Below are 20727 nucleotides of genomic sequence, written 5' to 3'. Positions count from 1 at the left end.
AAACCATATGGACAAGATCCATAAACTTACATTCTGGTTGGGGATTGTAGTGCACATAAAGACAGATAATAAGGAAATGAAAAAAGAGATAATGGTAAGTACTTAGAAGATGTTAAATAGGGTAAATGTGATGGTAGAATGAGTTATTTTAGTTTAGGTACTCAGAAATGTCTCTCAGAAGAAACAGCATTTAAGCTGAGCTTGGAAGTATATGAAGGAACCAATGCAAACATCCTAAAAGAGAATGAGTTTGGAATGTTCTAGGAACAGCAGTAAATTCACTGTGGCTGAAATATAGACAACAGTGTACAATATATTCATACCAGGATTTGATGCACAAAGTAAGAGGTAATGGATTTTTTCCATTGTCCCTTTATAAAGCTTTTATTTCCTTTAGTATTGTAAGAGAAAGAAAAGCTAAAATATAATCTGAGCTTCAGAACTGACTTTCCTATGTAGTTTCAGTGTACTTTCTGGGAGTTCAGGGCTTCACTGGGACACTCACACTGGGCAGCGGTTAGCAGCCCAGCCATACGCAAATATGTGAACATACTCTGGCTTTGCAAGCAGGAAGTTTTTGAATAGAGGATTGAGTTTTGCATATGTTTTTTTTCTTTTATAGTAGAAAGAATATGAGGTTGAGGAAGGGATGTTAAGAATGGGAAAATTGTTTATAAGTATATTGGTATGTTTCTAAAGATGAAAAGATGTTCTTACACATGCTTAGTTGTCATAAAATATTATAAGATATACAAATAAATGCATCTCACATCATAAAAACAACATGAAGTTTGTATTCACAAATATCAAATACTAAAATATAAAAAAGAAAATATGAAGTGAGAATTTTTAGTAGGCATTTACATTTTTCATTATAAAAATTTTAAACATACACTATATTAGAAATAAAAAAGTGTAATGAACCTGTATATTATGGGGAACTCCCAAAAGACCCCTGGAATCATTTTCTAGAGGGTGAGCCCCTTGTAGCACAGTCTTACTCTACTGGGTGAGTGTTCTAGGAATCCATCTGTATCAGTGTACCAGCTGCCATTGTTGTGAGAGGCTGCATTAGGCGTCAGTGAATTTTTTTGAAGACAACATATTTGTCCATTTCATCACGGGTGATTTGTAAGTGCACCTGCCCACACCACACTGAGTGTTCATCAGTTTTTGACCAAAAATGACATGAGCCCATGCCCCCACCTTCTCTATTCACCTGAGCTTGCCCTGAGTGATTTTTTGTTTATTTCCCCACATGAAAAATGTTCTCAAAGAGAAATGTTTTGCTGATGTGGAAGAGGTGAGGGAAAAAAAATAGCAGAAGCATTAAAAGGTATCAAAATTGTTGAGTTCAAAGACTGTTTTGAACAGTGTATTGTATCAAATGTAAAGTTCATTGAAGGTGACTAAAGTTTAAACATGTAAGAATGAATACACAATTTTTACAAATAAATTCCATTTTATTAGGGTCCCCCCTCATATACTCATCATAAACTTCAGCATTTATCAATGTTATGTTGTTCCATCTAACAGTCCTTCAGTTTTTCAGAGTACTGTAAAGTGGATCCTATATATGTCATTATTTCACTCATAAATACATTAGTGTGCTTCAACATGCTTTAACAGACAGGGCATACTTTAAAAGATATTACCACAAGGACATTATCACACCTAACAAAATTAAAGTTATTTTGTTCAGATAATTTAATAACCAGTCCATATTCTAATTCCCTAATAGCCTTAATTATGTCTTCTTGTAGTTGGTTTCTTCAAACCAGGATTTATAAAAAGATCTATACATTAAGTTTCATTGTAATCTCTCTTAATTCTCTAGTCTATAGCAGCGTCCCTCCTCCAAATTTTTGTATTTGTTTAGAAAATTGAACCATTTATCTTGTGAAATATTTTATATTCTGGATTTGTTTGATTGTTTCTTTATGCTGTTGTTTAAATTGTTCCTCTATTCTACATATTTCCCCTAGTTAGAGCTTGATTAGATTCAGAATCAGTGATTTTTTTCAAGAATGTCTTTTGGGCAGTGCTAATGCATCTGCATCACATGTGAAGGTGAGCTCCAAATCACTGGCTATCACACCTATAGTGGTGCTAAGATTAATCAATGGGTTCAGGTGCTGAGAACCTGGCTCCATCTATTCTAAAGGTTCCCGTCAATATTTTAATTGATCGTCTTAGTGTCTACTGATGAACATTGCCTAAGCCATTGTTTCATTAAAATCATGATGTTAAATCAGAATATTCTATTTTTCTCCTAGAATTCTTCAGTAAAGAAGAAAGTTTCCTCATCAGCTACATGGTTATCATGGATTGTACTATCATATTTTAAGCTATTATTTATGGAGTAAAACAAGACAGCTAAGTAGTGCAATAGATATACAATGGTAATCTATCTATCTATTATCTATTTTAAGATCCTACCTCTGGCTTTAGAGAATAGCTGGAGTTTGAGTTGATTTTTTTTCTCTTTTTTTCCTTTCCCCCTTCCTTTATCCATCCATCTCTCTTTTTCTTTTTTACCCTTCTTTTCTTTCTCTCAACTTCCTTCCCTCCTTCCTTCCTTCTTTCCTTCCTTCCTTCCTTCCATCCTTCCTTCCTTTTTTACTTAGTCCTCCCCACTCCTCTCCCTCTCTCTTGTCTCTCTATCTCTCCCTACATGTGATAAAGTTCACAGTTCAGTTTAACAAAATTTAAGTTATATATAGATATGTTACTTTCATCTAAAAGAAGATATAGAACATTTATACCATCATAGAAAGTTTTCTGATTTTCAGTCAATTCCACTGATCCCTTAAGTAATAATGACTTCCTTTTTAAAAAATGTACTTCAAGTATATTTTATTGATTATTCTGTTTCAGTTGTTTCATTTTTTTTTTGCTTTGCCGTGCTCTGCCTGATACCCCACTTCCCACTAGCAATGCTTCTTCCCTTAATTCATTCATGTTCATGGGTTGTGCATGTAAGAGTTTGGTTTCACTCTTTCCTATACTATTCTTAATATCCCCCTCTCTATTTTGTCCCTACCAATTATGCTTCTTGGTCCCTGCACCATTTCCCCATTTCTCTCCCTTCCTCCTCCCAGCTGATAATCCTCCAAATGATCCCCATACCTATTATTTTGTTTCTGTTCTGGCTGTTTGCTTCCTTTGTTTTGATTTTAGACTCAGTTATTGATAGTTGTGAGTTTGTTGTCATTTTAATGTTCATAGTTTTTATCTTTTTCTTAAATAATTCCCTTTAATATTTCATATAATAACAGCTTTGTGATAATGAACTTCTTCAGTTTTACCTTGTCTGGGAAGCACTTTATCTGTCTTTCCATTTTCAGAGGTAACATTGGTGGACAGAGTAATTTTGGTTGTAGGTCCTTGCTTTTCATCACATTGATTACTTCTTGCCAGCCCCTTGTTGCTTGAAAAGTTTCTTTTGAGGAATCAATTGAAAGTCTTATAGGAATTCCTTTGTAGGTAACTCTCTTCTTTTCTTTTGTTGCTTTTAATATTCTCTCTTTATCTTTAACCTTTTTAGTTATGATGTGTCTTCATGTGTTTCTCTTTGGTTCCAACTTGTTTGGGACTCTCTGTGCTTCCTGGACTTGTATGGCTATTTCATTCACCAAATTAGGGAAGTTTTCTTTCATTGTTTTTTTTTCAGATATATTTTCAACTTCTTGTTCTCCTTCTTCTCCTTCTGGCACCCCTATGATTAGGATAGTAGTACCTTTAAAGTTGTCCCAGAAATTCCTAAGATTCTCCTCATCTTTTTCAATTCTTGTTTCTTCTTTCTGTTCTGGATGAGTGTTCCAAATTGTTGATTTGAATTCCAGCTTCCTTCCCTTCACTGTTGGTTCCCTGTATATTTTTATTCATTTCACTTTGTACAACCTTCATTTTGTCCTTAATTTGTGGCCATACTCAAGCCATTCTTTGAGCATCCTGATCACCATTTTTTTGAAATCTGCATATGAAAGATTGGCTACCTCTGTCTTGCTTAGTTCTTTTTTCTAGGGTTTTGTTCTGTTCTTTTCATTTGCTTCCTCAATTTGGCAGCCTCCCTGTGCTTATTTCTGTGTATTAGGTACAGCTTCTTTGAATCCTTTTCTTGGTAGTATGGCCTAATGTAGTACGTGTCCTGTAAGGTCCAGCGGCACAGATGCCCCATCACCCAAGCTGGGTACTTGAGTTTTGCCATTTGTGTGTGCTGAGTACACCCTCCTCTTGTAGTTGAGCTTTGGTAGCCATTGGCAGATCAATGGGAGAGACTTACCCATGCCAGTCAATTGCAAGGACTGGTTGTGACCACTGACCACCAACCTCTGCCCCCTGTGGAGGATCAGCTGTGCAAGGGCAGGGGGGTGCTCCAATGTGGTCTGTAGCTGTCCATTGGGTTTCCTGGGTGATGCAGGCCAAGATCAGCCCTGTCTTGTGTTTTTCCCAGGGTATCCTGACTGAGCTCTAAAGCAATCTGATATGGCTGCCACTTGTGCTAGGCTTGGAGATTTCCAGGCAAAGCCAAGCTGTGAATTTAAGCTGGCTTCTTGTAATGCTGGGCCTAGAGTTTACTGAGGTCAGATGTTGCTTATTTGATAGAAATTAGGAAGTTGTGAAGCTTGAGCCAAGACCAGCCATTCATATGGAAAACAGTTTGGGTGGGTCTGTAAGTTGGGTGAGATGAGTCTCTGGGGATCTCTACGGCAAGTCAAACAGTTTTAGTCAGGTTGATGGAGTATCAGATATGGCACTAGCTTCCCAACTCTGTGGGGAGAGGGTTTAGGAAAGAGACAATGGCCTCTGCTGGCCTTGAAGTCAGACACTTGAGTTACTCTCTGTATACCACTGGTGCCTATCAGAGAAGGAAAACTCTGACTCCAAAAAACCTCCGCTGCCTTGCGGCATACCTCTTTAGGGGAAAGGCTAAGGGAGTAAACCCCGACAGAAAATCCGGAGCCGGAGTCCCTAAGGCGGTTTGACGTTGTAGTCAACACCGGCAACTCCTGCGGCGCACCTGAAGCCAAGCTGTATCGACTCCGTCTTTCCCTTGGACCCTTCAGCTGCGAAGAGAGGGGGTGTCTGCTGCATGGGCAACAGCAGACCCTCCATATCACCCTGCCCAGGCTCTGTAGCTTCAGCTTCACTGGAGAGGACACTCCAGCGTCATCGCAAGATGTCGATTCAACACGGGAGGAGACAGATACCGTGTCACTCCCGAGTCGGACTGCACAGCCATTCTCGGCGGTGCAGATAGACTCTTAAGAAGCTACACCATCGTCTCTCGAGACGGACGGCTGCCGATGACGATGACCACTGGTGCCTTTCAAGCTGCTACCCTGGTGAAGGAGCTCAGAGGGAGTGAGTTTGAGTAGATGAGTCCATGTGTGGGTTCTTTAAGAGAAACTGCTTGAGGATCAGCAGGCTCTTCCACCAACTTAATCTCTGCTGTTTTTTTGCAGCCTGAAGTTGGAGGACTCATCTTCATGCTACTCAAACCCTGGGCTGGGGGCATGGTGTGGGGCTGGGACTCCTTGCTCCCAAGATATCCCACCCAGACTTTTATCCAACACACATGGATGAGGGACTAGCCTGTTCCGCATCTGTGCCCCTCTTACCCATCTTGATGGATGTGGTTTCTCTAATTCTGTAGTTGTCAGACTTCCATTCCACTCTATTTATGACAGTTCTGAGTAGTGTTTGTTCTATATTTTAGTTGTAATTTTGATGTGTTTCTGCAAAGAGGTGATCCACATCTACCTACGCCACCATCTTTGAGATAATGGCTCTCTGATATCTAACTCCATAGATCATGTTGCTTCATTTGGGAGTTTCTATGAATGAATCAAATACCTAGGACTCCCCCCCCCCACCCCCCAACGAAGTTATTTAGCTAGCTTCGCTCAACATAACATGTTTAAGAGTCATTTGTGTTGCTATGTGTATCAGTACCTCCTCCTTTTCTATTACTGAATCTACTATTTTCTTCAGTTAAGGACATTTGGCTTCTTTCTAGCTTTTGATTATAACAAAGGAAACTCAACAGCTTCCACACGAGGTGCCTGCGACGCGTCCTGCATGTCACCTGGCAAGATAAGGTCCCCAACACCGAGGTGCTGAAGCGAGCCAATATGAGCAGTTTGCATGCAGTTCTTAGCGAGAGACGCCTCAGGTGGCTCGGCCATGTCAAAAGAATGGATGCAGGCCGTATCCCCAAAGACCTCCTCTACGGCGAGCTAGCAGAAGGCAAGAGGATGACAGGGCGCCCAAAACTGCGGTTCAAAGACATCTGCAAAAAGGACATGACACAATGCTCCATCAATCTCAACACATGGGAAGTTCAAGCAGACGACCGCCTAGCCTGGAGGCTCGCGGTCAGGCAAGGTACGTCACGCGCGGAGGCTGCGCGCAACGAGGAGGCGGCCCAGAAAAGATCGAGGCGGAAGCAGTGTCAGCAGCAGCAACAACAGCCATCTGCCTTCACCTGTAACAAGTGCGGCAGGGATTGTCACTCCCGAATCGGACTGCACAGCCATTCTCGGCGGTGCAGATAGACTCTCAAGAAGCTACGCCATCGTCTCTCGAGACGGACGGCTGCCGACGACGACGATTATAACAATTAAGGTGACCATGAACATTTCTTTTACAAACACATTATGTGGACATGTTTTTACTTCTCTTAGGACTGGGAGTTCTAGATCTACACATATACAATAAATGGATGTTTTACCTTTACTGTGGTATAATCAAAATACACTGAACTGCACATATTTAAAGTACATAATTTTGTTTGTTTGGGCATATGTATACACTCTTAATCCAGATAAATATTTCTATAATTTCCCCAAAGTATGCTGTGCCAATCTGTAATCCATTCATACATAAACATCCCACCCCCAGGAACAACTGACTTGCTTTCCGACACTATAAATTAGCTTTTATTTTGTCGAATTTCATGTCAATAACATTATACAACATGCACTTCATTTTGCTTGGCATAGATTTTCACTCAACATAATGATTTTAGAAAAGACCTAGTTGTAATAATTGCTCCTTTTTATTGCTAAGTAGTATGTGATTATATGGATATACCCTTTGCTTGTCTATTCACTTATTAATGAATATTTGAATTCCCCCAATTTTTAACTCTTAAAAATAAAGCTGTAATGAATATTTGTGTATAAGTGCTTGTGTGGACATTCATTTTATTTTTGTTGGGTAGATAATTAGCTATAAAATTACCAGACTGTATGGTAGGCATATATTGAGTTTTTTAAGACAGTACCACTTTCCAGTAATTTTTTAAATTGTTTTGGGGTCAATATAGTATTCCAACCAAAAACATAAAGAGTTGCACTTGTTTCACCTCCTCACAAGAATGGCCATATTTTTTGGTGGTGGTTTTTAAACTTTAACCTTTATAATGGGTATATAAATGACATCTCCTTGTGTTTTAACTTTCTTTTCTCTAATGTGAGTTTGTCCATTTATGGGCTTTTCTGTTCCATTTATCTTTGTGTATCCTTTGAAAATACCCAAATTATCTTGATTAGTTTTACAATAAGTCTTAAAGTGAAGTAAAATAAATCTTCTAAATTCGTTCTTTTTAAAAAGTCGTTTTGCCCCTGCCCTGGTAGCTCAGTTGGTTAGAGCATTGTTCTGATATACCAAGGTTGCAGGCTTGATCCCCAATCAGGGCACATATAAGAATCAACTAATGAATACATAAATAAAAACAAATCTATGTTTCTCTTTCTCTCTGTCTCTCGTTTCCTCTCCCTTTCTCTCTGTAAGAAATCAACCAAAGAGAGTTCATTCAACAAATGGTCTTGGGAAAATTAGATATGTGCCCCAAAATGAAACTAAACCATTGCACACAAGAATAAATTCAAAATGGATTAAAGACTTAACTGTTAGACCTGAAATCATAAAAATCCTAGAAGAAAACATAAGCAGCAAAATCTAGAACATTGCTTTCAGCAATATTTTATCAGACATATCTTCTAGGGTAAGGGAAAAAGAGAAAGAAACAAATGAGACTATATCAAACAAAAAGGTTTTTGCACAGCAAAGGAAAACATCAACAAAATAAAAAGAGAACCCACTAATTGGGAGAACATATTTGCTGATACATCTGATAAGGGGTTAATACCCAAAATTTATTAAGTACTTACTGAACTCAACATCAAAAAGAAACAAACAATCCAATTAAAAAATGAGCAAACAATCCAATTAAAAAATGAGCAAAGGACTTGAATATACATTTCTCCAAAGAGGACATATAGATGACCAATAGACATATGAAAAGGTGCTTAACGTCACTAATTTTCAGGTAAATGCAAATTAAAGCCACAATGAGATATTATCTCACACCTGTCAAAATGACTATCAATAAATCAACAAATAAGTGCTGGTGAGGATGTAGAGAAAGGGGAACACTTTTACACTGTTGGTGGGAATGCAGACTGGTGCACCCACAATGGAAAACAGTATGGAATTTCCTCAAAAAACTAAAAATGAAATTGTCTTTTGAACCAGCAATTCCATTGATAGGATTATAACCCAAAGAATCCCGAAACACCAATTCAAAAGAACCTATGCACTGCTATGTTCATAGCAATGCTATTTACAATTGCCAAGATATGGAAGCAACCCAAATGTCCATCTGCAGATGAGTGGATGAAACAACTATGGGACATTTACACAATGGAAAACTACTCAGTTGTAAAATATAAAAAAAAGAAAAAAGAAAGAAGATAAGAAGAGAAAAAAAGAGACTTCCAGCCAAAATGGAGGCTTAGACGGACATGCTTGGTATCCCTCTACAACTAGAAAGGAATTTGACTACCTCAAAACAAAAGATAACCAGAAATTCCAGAAAATAAAACTACATGGAAGCCCAACATATGAAGTTATAAACCAGCGGTGCTCACCTGGACAAGTATTAGGGGCGAAATCAGAATCAGGATGGAAAGGCCAGCCTGAGCTGTCTGTGGTAGCCTTGGGAATAGCAGCAGGACTGCAAGAAATGCCAGGGGAGCAATCCCAGCTGCAGTCGAGCCCCAGCAGCTTGCAACCCCAACGCAGGAAAAGCAGCCTCCCCATTGCATTGGATGGTGAGGCCCGGAGGGCAGGAGGACAGATCCCAGTCTCCCAGCAGAGAATAACAGCAGGAATCCATCTTGGACCCCCGCCCCCACACAAAGCACTGCAGCACGAGATCACTGCCTGTCACTGGGTAGTGATGAGTACATGAGGCTCTGCCCCCCACAGCCTGCCCAGGATGCAAAGCAAAACACAAATCTGTCAAAATGAAGCAGACAACAATTGAAATCCCTGTGATGCAGATCACCAGGCAGCAGATGAAGAACCTGACAGACGAACAAATAAGAAACCTGGCAGATGCTCAGTTCAGAGCTATTGTTATAAGGTGGCTTACAGAATTAACAAAAGATTTGGAACAGGACAGGGAAGGAAAGAAAGCCACTCAGACTGAAAAGAATGAAAACACATACAAGTGGTGAGGAAATAAAATCCAGAGATCAAATCAACAGATCGGAGCATAGGGAAGGAACAAACAGTCAACCAGTGAGGAAAGAGGAAACAGAAAGAAAAAAAAAAAATGAGGAGAGGATCAGAAACCTCTGGGACAGCTATAAGAGACCAAACATTCAGATTATAGGATTACCAGAGGGCGAAGAAGAAGAATTAGACATTGAAAAACAATGTGAAAAAAATAATGAAGCAGAACTTCCCGAACTTGGGGAAGGAAATAGACTTACAGGTCCAGGAGGCACAGAGAATTCCAGAAAAACTGGACCCAGGGAGAACCACTCCAAGACACATTATAATCAAATTGTCAAAAGTTTAAGATAAAGAATCTTAAAAGCAGCAAGAGAGAAGAAAAGAATCATGTACAAAGGGGTCCCAATTAGACTGTCAGCTGACTTCTCAAGGGAGACCCTGCAGGCAAGAAGGGACTGGCAAGAAATATTAAAAGTAATGAAAATCAAAAACCTACAGCCACAAATACTCTATCCAGCGAAACTATCATTTGGAATAGAAGGTCAGAGAAAGTGCTTCCAGGACAAAATAAAACTGAAGGAGTTCATTAGATCCAAACCACTGTTATATGAAATGTTAAAGGGACTGGTTTAGAAGAGGGAGGATCAAAACTATGAACATTAAAATGAAAGCTGCATCACAAGAACCAACAACAGAAGCTAGGGAATCGAAACAAGGGCAAACTAAATAGGCAACGAGAGTGGAAAAAGAACTATAGGCATGGGGAACACACTGGGGGGAGGTCAACAGGGAAGGGGAAGGGGGAGAAGGAGGGAGATGGTATAGGAATTAAGAAGCATAGTAGGAGGGAATGGAATAGACAACCAATGAACATGGACTAAAAGAAGGGGACAACTGGAGTGAGGGGGGCCACTCAGTGGAGGGGAGCAGAGGGAAGGGAAATTGGGACAACTGCAACAGCATAATCAATAAAACATATTTAAAAAGAAAAAGAAAAAAAGAAAATTTTACCCTTTGCAACAGTATGGGTTGACCAGGAGTACACTATGCTAAGTAAAATAAGCCAGGCAGAGAAAAACAAATACCATATGCTTTCAGTCATATGTGACTGTAATGAACACACTGGATTAACAAGCAAAATGGAGATAGATTCATAGATAGAGAGCAGGTTGTTAGCTAAGAATGGGGGCAGGGTATGGAGGGAAGGATTGAGCAAAAAGGAAAAAGGATTCATGGACATGGACAGCAGTGCAGTGATTGTTGGGAGAGGTATAAGGGACTAAATAATAATGGGAAAAATACAATTAAATTTTATTTGAAAAATAAAATATATTGACTGAATTTACAAAAAAACGTATTTTAAAAATAAAATCAATCAATAAATCAAAAAATTTTAAAGTTGTTTTGGTATTCTAAATATTTTGCATTTTTGTGCAGATTTAAAAACAACTTGTCAATCACGACTAAAAAATTTGCTAGAATTTTAACTGAGATTATTTGACTTCATACTCAGTTGGGAAGAATTACTGTATTAATATTAATATTGAGTCTGATCAACCAATTTTTGACAAAGGAACTATGTCATTTAAATGAGAGGAAAAGAAACATTTTTAACCAATAATTCTGGAACAACCTAATACTCAACAATAGAGGGATAAATGGCTTATGTTTCTACTTTATTCCATGTCCAAAATTTAATTTGAAATGACCACACATTTAAATATAAAACCTAGAGTCATAAAGCTCTTGAAGAAAATATAAATGAGTGCTTTTGTCACCTAGTAGAAGGCAAACATTTCTTACATAAAACCTGAAAAGTACAGAACATAATAGGGAATAAAAATCGTGGTAAATTGGAAATCATCAAAATTAACATCTGCTCATCAAAAGACATCATTAAAAAAATGAACAAGTAAGCCTCAGCATGGAAGAAAATATTCAAAATGCGCTTTTCAGAAATAAATTATGTCAAGAATATATAAAGGACTTCTAAAAATCAATAATAAAAAGACAAACAATTTAATTAAAAATGAGCAAAAGTATTGAACAGACAATTTACAAAGAAAGATATATGAATGGCCAGTAAGCATGTGAATAGGTGCTTAACATCATTAGTCATCCTGGAAATGCAATTTGAAAACTCAACGAAGAATGCAAATTGAAACCCTAATGAGATAACATATCATACCTGCTAAAATAGCTAAAATTAAAGAAACATAGGACAACATAAAATGATGTTGAAGATGTGGAGTAATGTTAATCTCATATATGCAGGGAATGTATAAAATAGCACAAACATTTTTTGAGAACAGTTTAACTGTTTCTTATAAGGTGAAATACACCTTTATCCTAGAGTGTGACTTAAATTCTTATCTATGTCTCCTTTGGTAAGAGAAGCAGCCTAGGTCTTTGATATTGTTCAATATCACAATAAACCTAGCTGTATCTTTTGTTAACAGGAACTGACCAATATGCCTCTTTTCTTCCAAAATCCCAGGGTCTCAGTTAAGATTGGGGAGTGGGGGACATTAGTGCTCACATAGAATACTATGCCAAAATACAGGGTGGGGAAAAGTAGGTTTATAGTTTTTTATATGAAAAAATAATACAATAATTCCTAAACAAAAACACATTCTGTGTTTCTCAGAATACTCACAACTATAACCCTATCTTTATCTCACCCTGTATGTTTAGCTTCCACCTAATTGAGCCTCCAGGAATTGTGAAAGTTACTAACCTGTGATGTAGATTGACCCCATGGTCATTTCCTGCTACAGTTTGGGATAACTTCTTTATTTACCAGGATTGCCCTTAGGGTCAGAACTAACCAGGTGGCTGCTGTAGGGAGCCGAAAGCCTGGAAGAATTTGAAGAAAGAAGATAATGAGAGTAAGGACTAAAAATGCTACAGTAGAGACCCAGTTGCCCTGATAACTAAGGAGTTGTGTATTGTAGTAATATATTAAAGAATAAAAAGATAGAAAAACTAGGCTTAATTAGTACTTGACCTAATTTATACTTATACTATGATCTGTTGAGTTGAATACAAAGCATTTTCCAGTAGAATTCTTATTTCTGCAATTGTGCCATATTTTTTTCATCATGATTTCCACTTGTCCCTGTTAAACTTCGTTTTGTTGGTTTCTGATTACTTCTCCAATTTAACAATGCCATTTTGAATTCAAATACCATCCTCTGGAGTGCTGCCCTTCATGAACCTTCCTGGGTTTCATTTGCAAGTTTGGGAATAAACTCTATTATCATTTCATGGTTGGAAATATTAACTATGCAGTTTGAAATGCATAATAAAATTCCCTAAACTATTTTATGGCTTCACAAACATTAAGAATGATCACATCCACAGTGTTCTCACAATTTAAGGTTTAGAATTTTCATTTTGCAGTAAAACATTAGACTCTGATATTGTATAAATTGTTACTTATACAACAGCAAGAAAAAATTCTGATGACCAGACCCAAAGCAAAAACTTGGTTTTATTCTAGTGTGACACCAATGTTAGAGAGCCAGAATCACTCCATATTTAGGAAATATAAGTAATGCTATACTTCCAAACCAAAATTATGCAGAAATGTCTGTTAAATAACAAATCAAAACTGCCAAGCTAAGATTTTACTTTACTGCAACATGTAAACAATTTTTTATGAATTATACTCTATTTCAAATATGTGAAACATTTTAATTTACATCTTATGTTTAAAATATTTTCTCAGTGAGAAACAGGTGTCCATTGCACTTAAGCTAGTAACTCTATTTGCTGAATCTGACAACAGTTTTAAATTAAAATGGGTATTGTCTCATTCACGTCAAATTTTATAATAGTATACTGAGAGTCTTCTAGTCTTGTTTCATCTGCTGTTCAGACAGTCACTTTTTCCCCATTCTCCCCCTCATTAATTTGAAGCCTTTTCAAGGGTATATTGTCACCATGAGGGTCCAATGTCTCCTAGTAGAAGAAACAAGTCATGAGATGCCAGGATTCCTGGTTGTAATTTCCAGTTGACCAAAAATTGAGTGCATAACCTATGCAAGTTGGAATCACTGAAAATCTTTTATTTTAAAAGAAATTGGTTGTGCTAAACATTTAAAAAATTCTCTTCTCATAAAATATGTTCCTTGGTTCATTATCATCTTACTTTTCAAAAATGCAATAAGATATAGTTTTTTCAATACACAAAATACTACCAGAGAATTCCCAATACAAATAAAGAAGATGTGTACAGGATCTGAGACTTACAATAATAATAATAATAATAATAATAATAATAATAATAATAATAATAATAATAGCAGCTAACACTTTTTGAATGTCATATGCCAGACACTGCTCTAAGTAACATATGTATTCATGTAATCCTCACAGTGAAAACTGATTTACAGAATAGTAAACTAAGCAGAGAGAGTAGCTTTCTGAGTAAGTGTCACAGCTGAGTACTGAATATCACTGTCCAGAGCCCCAGTTATGTACTTAACCCCTACATACACTGTCTCTTCATGATGTGGACTTTGGGTCCCAACTAGAATTTGAAAGAACATGGAACCTAACATTAATAACATGTGAGTTTAAAAAGTGTGACACCACATTGACATTTGTGAGGAAAGGTGGGTGAATTGGAGGAAGTATCCAGGGAGGGGTTTTTATACCTATTTTTTTAAGAGGCATGCAATTATCATGTGGCTAATGGGAATAAATATGAGGTTGGATTTCATGATTGTGGTAAGTTATATCTAGAATTTTCAGACACCTGTATAATCGAATAGTTACAGGTGAAAAGTTCATGAAATGAGAGAAACTGAAAGATAAGTAGATGCTCTTTATAAAAGATGAGAACACTTGCTCTTCTGTTAAATACAATTTGAATTACCTTACCTGTATGAAGGATATTAAAAGGATATATCATTATTAAATAACTTTTTGTAGGCTATTTAGGTTCTTCTGATTTTCTTTATTATAAATACTGGGGATAATCAATATCTTTGTATATGGGTCTTAATTCGTAGGTCCTTGTTTAGATTCATAGAAATGGATTTATATGATCAAAGATAACACTTTCTAAGACTCTTGATACAGTTGTAAAATGATTTTTGAAGGACTTTTTTTTTTCCTGCTAAAAAATGGGATAGTGACAATGAGCACAGCATTAGCAGCAGGCTAGGTTCAGGAGTCCTGTGATGCCTTTCAGATGTTGGCATAAGGAAGTTATCTCCCACTGATTTTTCGAAGTGAGAGTCAATGACCAGGCTCCTCATGTTTTTGCCAGGGAAGATTACCTGGGGGAATCCAATACAAAACTTTAAACAAACATCTGAGAAACCTATTATTCCTGGCTAACCACTGACATTGCATCTTCTCATAGATAATAAGATACAGGAATTACATATGGTTTTTCTTCAGGTATCCACCTGAAATTTGACCAAGAATTTCACAGCCTCTAGGTAAATATATAAAGTAATTTGTATCAATACTGAATCAAATTCTTTTTGAGCCTTTTAGAAGTTTCTCCTGTAAAAGAGTATGTATCTTATGATGTCAGCATTTACAACTGAAATTAGGCTGACTACTTTATGATTAAAATGAAACAATGAGTTAATACAAATATTATTTATGTACATTTCATTATAAAGGCAATAGATTTAAAAATATTTTATGAATTAAATAATAATAACATAATATCCCTAAAAAGTTAGATTACTTTATATGCCTCCTTTTACAGATATGTGGAGCTGAGTTTTCTGTGAATAAATGACTTGCCCTAAGTGTGCCAACTTCTCCCAGACCTCAGCATTTGGTTTATGTAGCTGGTTTCTAAATCCACTCATTTACCTCAGACTTTTCTCTATTTCAGTAACTATATGTGACTAGTCAAATTAAATTTCATGTTCAAAGGAAAGTACAGTGTTCTTTGAACCTAAGAAACCCTTTCAAAAGGGAAGATAGCTTAGTTTCTTTGAGTCAACTTATATTGTTGCAAAGCAAGAAGTTAATCTGTCCCCCAAAGTCAAACAACTCTTGCTTTTCCAAATTTAAATGCGAACTAACATAAAAATGAGTTCAGAGACTAGGGAGAAGGTACAATATTAGCTCTAGACTTAAACTTTCAAGATTTATAAAGCAGAACACATTGGTTTTATGAAAACTGAAAATAAAAATATATGGATATTTTAAATTGAATATTGGCAAAATTAGGTTTGCAAACTGGAACTTGTTGGTTATTTTAAATAGGAAAGGATGCATCAATTGCTGACAACATAGAAGTATATATGGGAGGTGTTGTGGACTGAATGTTTGTTGCCCTCCAAATTCATATGCTGAACCTCCAAACCCAATATGGCTATATTTGGAGTTGGTGCCTCTAAGGAAGTCATTAAGGTTAAAAAAGGGCATGGGGTGGGGCCCTGATCTAACAGAATTAGTGTCCTTACAGAAAAGACACTGAGCTCTCTCTTTCTCTCTCTCCTTCCATGTACACATACCTAGAAAAGGACATGTGAGGATAAAATGGGAAGGTGGCTATCTACAAGCAAGGAAGAGAGTTCTTAGGAGAAATTGGTTGGCCCTTTGATCATGAACTTCTAGACTTTAGAACTGTGAGGAAGTAAATATCTGTTGTTTAAGCCACTAAGTCTGTAATAGCAACAGAAGCAGACCAACATAAGATGTTCCATAGCAGAGGGAATCATCAGTGGGTTGGGTTAGGGCTGCAGGTAGTTAATGGAGCTATGTTCTCTTAGCACTTCCTTGTATAATGTTTATACTTTGTGTTATTTTATAATTATCTTAAGAGCACATTCTTTTCCTTCTTGAGCAGTTCATGAGAATAAAAAAAAACAAATAAACATTTATTATATACTTTACATGTGCCAGTTACCATTTCACATGTGTTTTCTCATTTAATCCTAAAGAGAATCTTGTGTCTTAAGTATTATTATTCCAATGATTAAAATTAAAGAGATGAAATAATGTTCCCTCACAATTATTTAGCTAGTTAATGGGCATATTTGGGATTCAAACCTGTCACTTATTTTTTCTATAAAGCCATTGTATTTTAATTATATCATATGCAGGATCCAGTCAGAAAATAGACACCACTCTAGTATTTCGAATGGAGAGAATTAACTGCACTTGGTATAGAAGAATTGAAAGGCCAATCAAAATATGGTGGAGCAGCCCAGAGAGCACTCAAGCGAGTCATGGCTACCACTACCCTTGAGCTGGACAGTCTAAGGGAGTAGGTGGTATCACTGGAGCCTAGGAGCTTCCAAGCGGAAATTGAATCACCTTGTCTGCTTTCTGGCTGCTGGGGCCATGGAGGAGATGTTGTTTAACAGGAGCTAGAGCTGCTGCCCAGGGCACTACCCAAAGCAGAGAGAGAGTTAGGAAATTATTCTGACTTTTTCCCTCAACTTACACTCCAGTCTTCTACTAGTGCCTCTCATTAGCCAAATCTTGAGGAATCCAGAAAACAAAAGGCACGGGAAATGTGATGTAGACAGGGCAGAGAAGGAACAAGTAATGTACCTGAGACAAATAAGCAAATGGGCAGACCAGGTTGTGTCATGTTACCATCTAAGTGACACAGAGTCTCAGATTACACATCTATTTTGCATTCCTCTTAAGTTCCAATAAAATGTTATGTTCATATTCATGTCTTTACAGCTGGAAAGGCCTCACTACTTGTCTAGACTTTCATTTACACATTATAAAACAGTGGTCCAAAGAGGTAAATTTATGTAGTATAAGTCAATTAGCAAGTAAATAGCAGAGCTGGAACCAACTCAACAATTTTGAAACAGCCCAGTTTTCTTCCCATTTTTCCTTGAAGTGCTCATTATACTCCAATAGCTGACTTCGACTGAATGAATCATGGAGGTGATTGTGGTTAAAGGGAAATCAGAAGATTCTGAAAGTACAACTATGTGTTGCCAGTACAGGACCATGAGATTATTCTTGGTCAAAGTATTGTATTAAAAACTTCTTACCATGAGTTACAGCTCATCTTTTATATATATATATAATTCAATGGAAACACAGAATTATCTTTATTTTAGATTTATTTATTGGAATACTTTACATCTTGGCTGCCTGATTTGCTTAAATATATCTACTGTGAAGCTGATAACCATCAAACATGTTAATATAAAATGAGAGCACTTCATAAATAAACCACGTGTAGGAGACATTTAGTTATAGTTTTTTGTTTTTTTATCTTTAAAATATATTTGAGCATTATCCTTGGCTGAACATTTCTTTTTTTAAATTATTTTTTCATTTATTTATTTATTTTAAGTATATTTTATTGATTATGTTGTTATAATAGTCCCAATATTTTTCCCCTTCGCTCCCCTCTGCCAAGTACCCACCTTCCCTCCAGCAATCCCCACCCCCCTTAATTCATGTCCATGGGTCGCGCATATAAGTTCTTTGGCTTCACCCTTTCCTATATTATTCTTAACATCCCCCTGTCCATTTTGTAGCAACCAATTATGCTTCTTAGTCCCTGCACCATTTCCCCACTTCTCCCCTCCCCCCTCCCAGCTGACAACCCTCCAAATGATCCCCATACCTATGATTCTGTTCCTGTTCTGGTTTGCTTAGTTGGATTTTGTTTTTATTTTTTAGATTCAGTTGTTGATAGTTGTGAGTTTGTTGTCATTTTAGTGTTCATAGTTTTGATCTTCTTTTTCTTAAGTAAGTCCTTTTGACATTTCATATAATAATGGCTTGGTGATGATGAACTCCTTTAGCTTCACCTTGTCTGGGAAGCACTTTGTCTGCCCTTCCATTCCAAATGATAGCCTTGTTGGATAGAGTCGTCCTGGTTGCAGGTTGCCTTTCATCATATTGAATACTGCTTGCCATTCCCTTCCTGCCTGCAGAGTGTCTTCTGAGAAATCAGCTGATAGTCCTATAGGCAACCTCCTGTAGACAACTCTCTGCCTCTCTCTTGCTGTCCCCAGAACTCTGTCTTTATCTTTCACCTTTGGCATCTCAGCCATGATGCGTCCTGGTGTGGTCCCCTCTGGGTGCAGCTCGCTCAGGACCCTCCATGCTTGCTGGACCTATATGTCCATTTCCTTTGCAAAATTTGGGAAGTTTTCCTCCTCATTTTCTTCAATTTTTGCGTCTTCATTCCGCACTGATTGACTGTTTTTTTCTTTCCTATGTTCCAAGTCATTGATTTGAATGAACCTCTGTTTCCTTCCCTTCACCGTTGGTTTTGTGTGGATTTTCCTTCGTTTCACTTAGCATAGCCTTCACTTCTTCTCTTACGCATTTGCCATACTCAAGCAAATCTGTGAAGCCTGTGAGCATCTTTGCCACCAGTGTTTTGAATTCTGCATCTGTTAGGTTGTCTATCTCCTCATCTGTTAGGTTGGCTATCTCCTAGTCGCTTAGTTCTCCCACAGAAAACTTGATCCATTTCCCTTTTGGGCCATACTTCTCTGCTTCCTCATTCTGACATGCTCCTGTGTTTGTTTGCCTCTGAGTCCCAGGTAGAGCTGTCGCTTCCGTTACATTGTAAGGAGGAAAGCCTTAGTGATTCATCAGTACAGGGCAACCTGTTTCACAACGTTGTGGTGCTATATGTGGGGGAGGGGTCCAAGAGGGAACAATGCCATTGGCCCAGCACTCGTCCCTTTCCAGGCACCTATCCCACTTTTGCACCGGACTAGCGCCCCTCTAGTTGCTGCCCTGGCCATTGTTCCCAGAATGGGTGGGTCTGTGGACATTCTAGGACTGTGAGGGCCCTTTAAACAAGCAAACTCTGCTGAGACTGGCAGTTTCTGCCTCCACCCTAACCCATACTGGTCTGCACAGTCAGAAACAAAGAGGCTTGATTTTCCCTGGTGCTGAAACTGTGAGCTGCTAGGTCCAGTGAAGAGTTGGGAACGCTGCCCAGGTGTTCCTCCTGACTTTTTAAAACATGTGACTGTGCTTTCTGCCAGTTTGCCACTGCTGCCACTGTTGCCACCACCACACCACGTCCTCTCCACCCCAGCTCTGCCCCTCCTACCTGTCTGGATGAGTATTTCTTCTTTATATCTTTGTTTGCTGGATTTCCATGCAGTTTGACTTTCTGGAACTTCTGGTTGTTTCTAGTTTTAAGGTAGTTGTATTCCATCTTAGTTGTGGTGGGAGACACAGCGTGTCTGTCTGTGCCTCCATCTTTGGCTGATTATTTCTGAGACTTATTTCTCCTCCCTCTAACTTCCCATATCCTTTAACTCAAAGGATAAATATGTTTATTTCACCTCATAAGAATTTATAAAAATTTTCTTTTCAAATCTTTGTTATATTTCTCAGTAAATACAGAAGAGAGGAAATCGTATTCTTGCTTTCTCAATATTTGCTCTGGAATGGAAAATAATGAAAGATCAATGAAAACATATTTTGTACCCTTTCCTAGCGCAGTAGGCTACAGTTTCCCAAATCAGAGAACATTTATTATCTTGGCTGTGGAAGTCTAAATTGTGTTTTGGGAACTAAAACTGACACATTATAATAAATCACAATTTAAGACTTTCTTCCATCTTCCTCTTCACTTCTACTGAAGTAGCACCCATTTATTGTTAGCAATTATGTCTCAAATTGAAGTTTTGAATGCAGATAATCTTGAGGAACAATCATGCCAGGTTCATATAGTAAGTTCCCAGTGTCTTGCTCTCTTCTGTCAGACTCTCATCTTGCCCACGAGTCATTCTCTTCATTTCTTTGTAGCGTCACAGCATAATGCTTGTTGTCAATTCACACAAGGCTAGTAGCTCTTTCTATTGCCCATAGATTTAAGAATATCGATCAGCTACTACTTCTGGCCAAGATGGAGGCTTAGACGGACACGCTCAGTTTCCTTCTACAACTAGAGAGGAATACAACTACTTCAAAACAAAAGACAACTAGAAATTCCAGAAAATAAAGCTACACAGAAGCCCAACGTACAAAGTTATAAACCAGCGGCGCCCTTTGGGCAGGTAAGAAGAGCGAAAGGGGGCAGAGCTGTTTGTGGTAGCACCAGGTACAGCGTCAGGGAGAGCAATCTCAGCTGCAGTCTAACCCTGGCAGCTTGTGACCCTAATGCTGGGAAAAGCAACCACCGCATCACCTCGAACGGTGAGGCCCAGAGGGCGGGAGGACGGATCCTGGTCTCCTAGCAGAATAACTGCAGGAATCCATCTTGGA

Source organism: Furipterus horrens, unplaced genomic scaffold (assembly GCF_987537825.1).
Source record: "Furipterus horrens unplaced genomic scaffold, mFurHor1.1.pri manual_scaffold_1, whole genome shotgun sequence".
In the NCBI taxonomy this organism is placed as follows: domain Eukaryota; kingdom Metazoa; phylum Chordata; class Mammalia; order Chiroptera; family Furipteridae; genus Furipterus; species Furipterus horrens.
Note: the sequence above shows the minus strand (reverse complement) of the source record.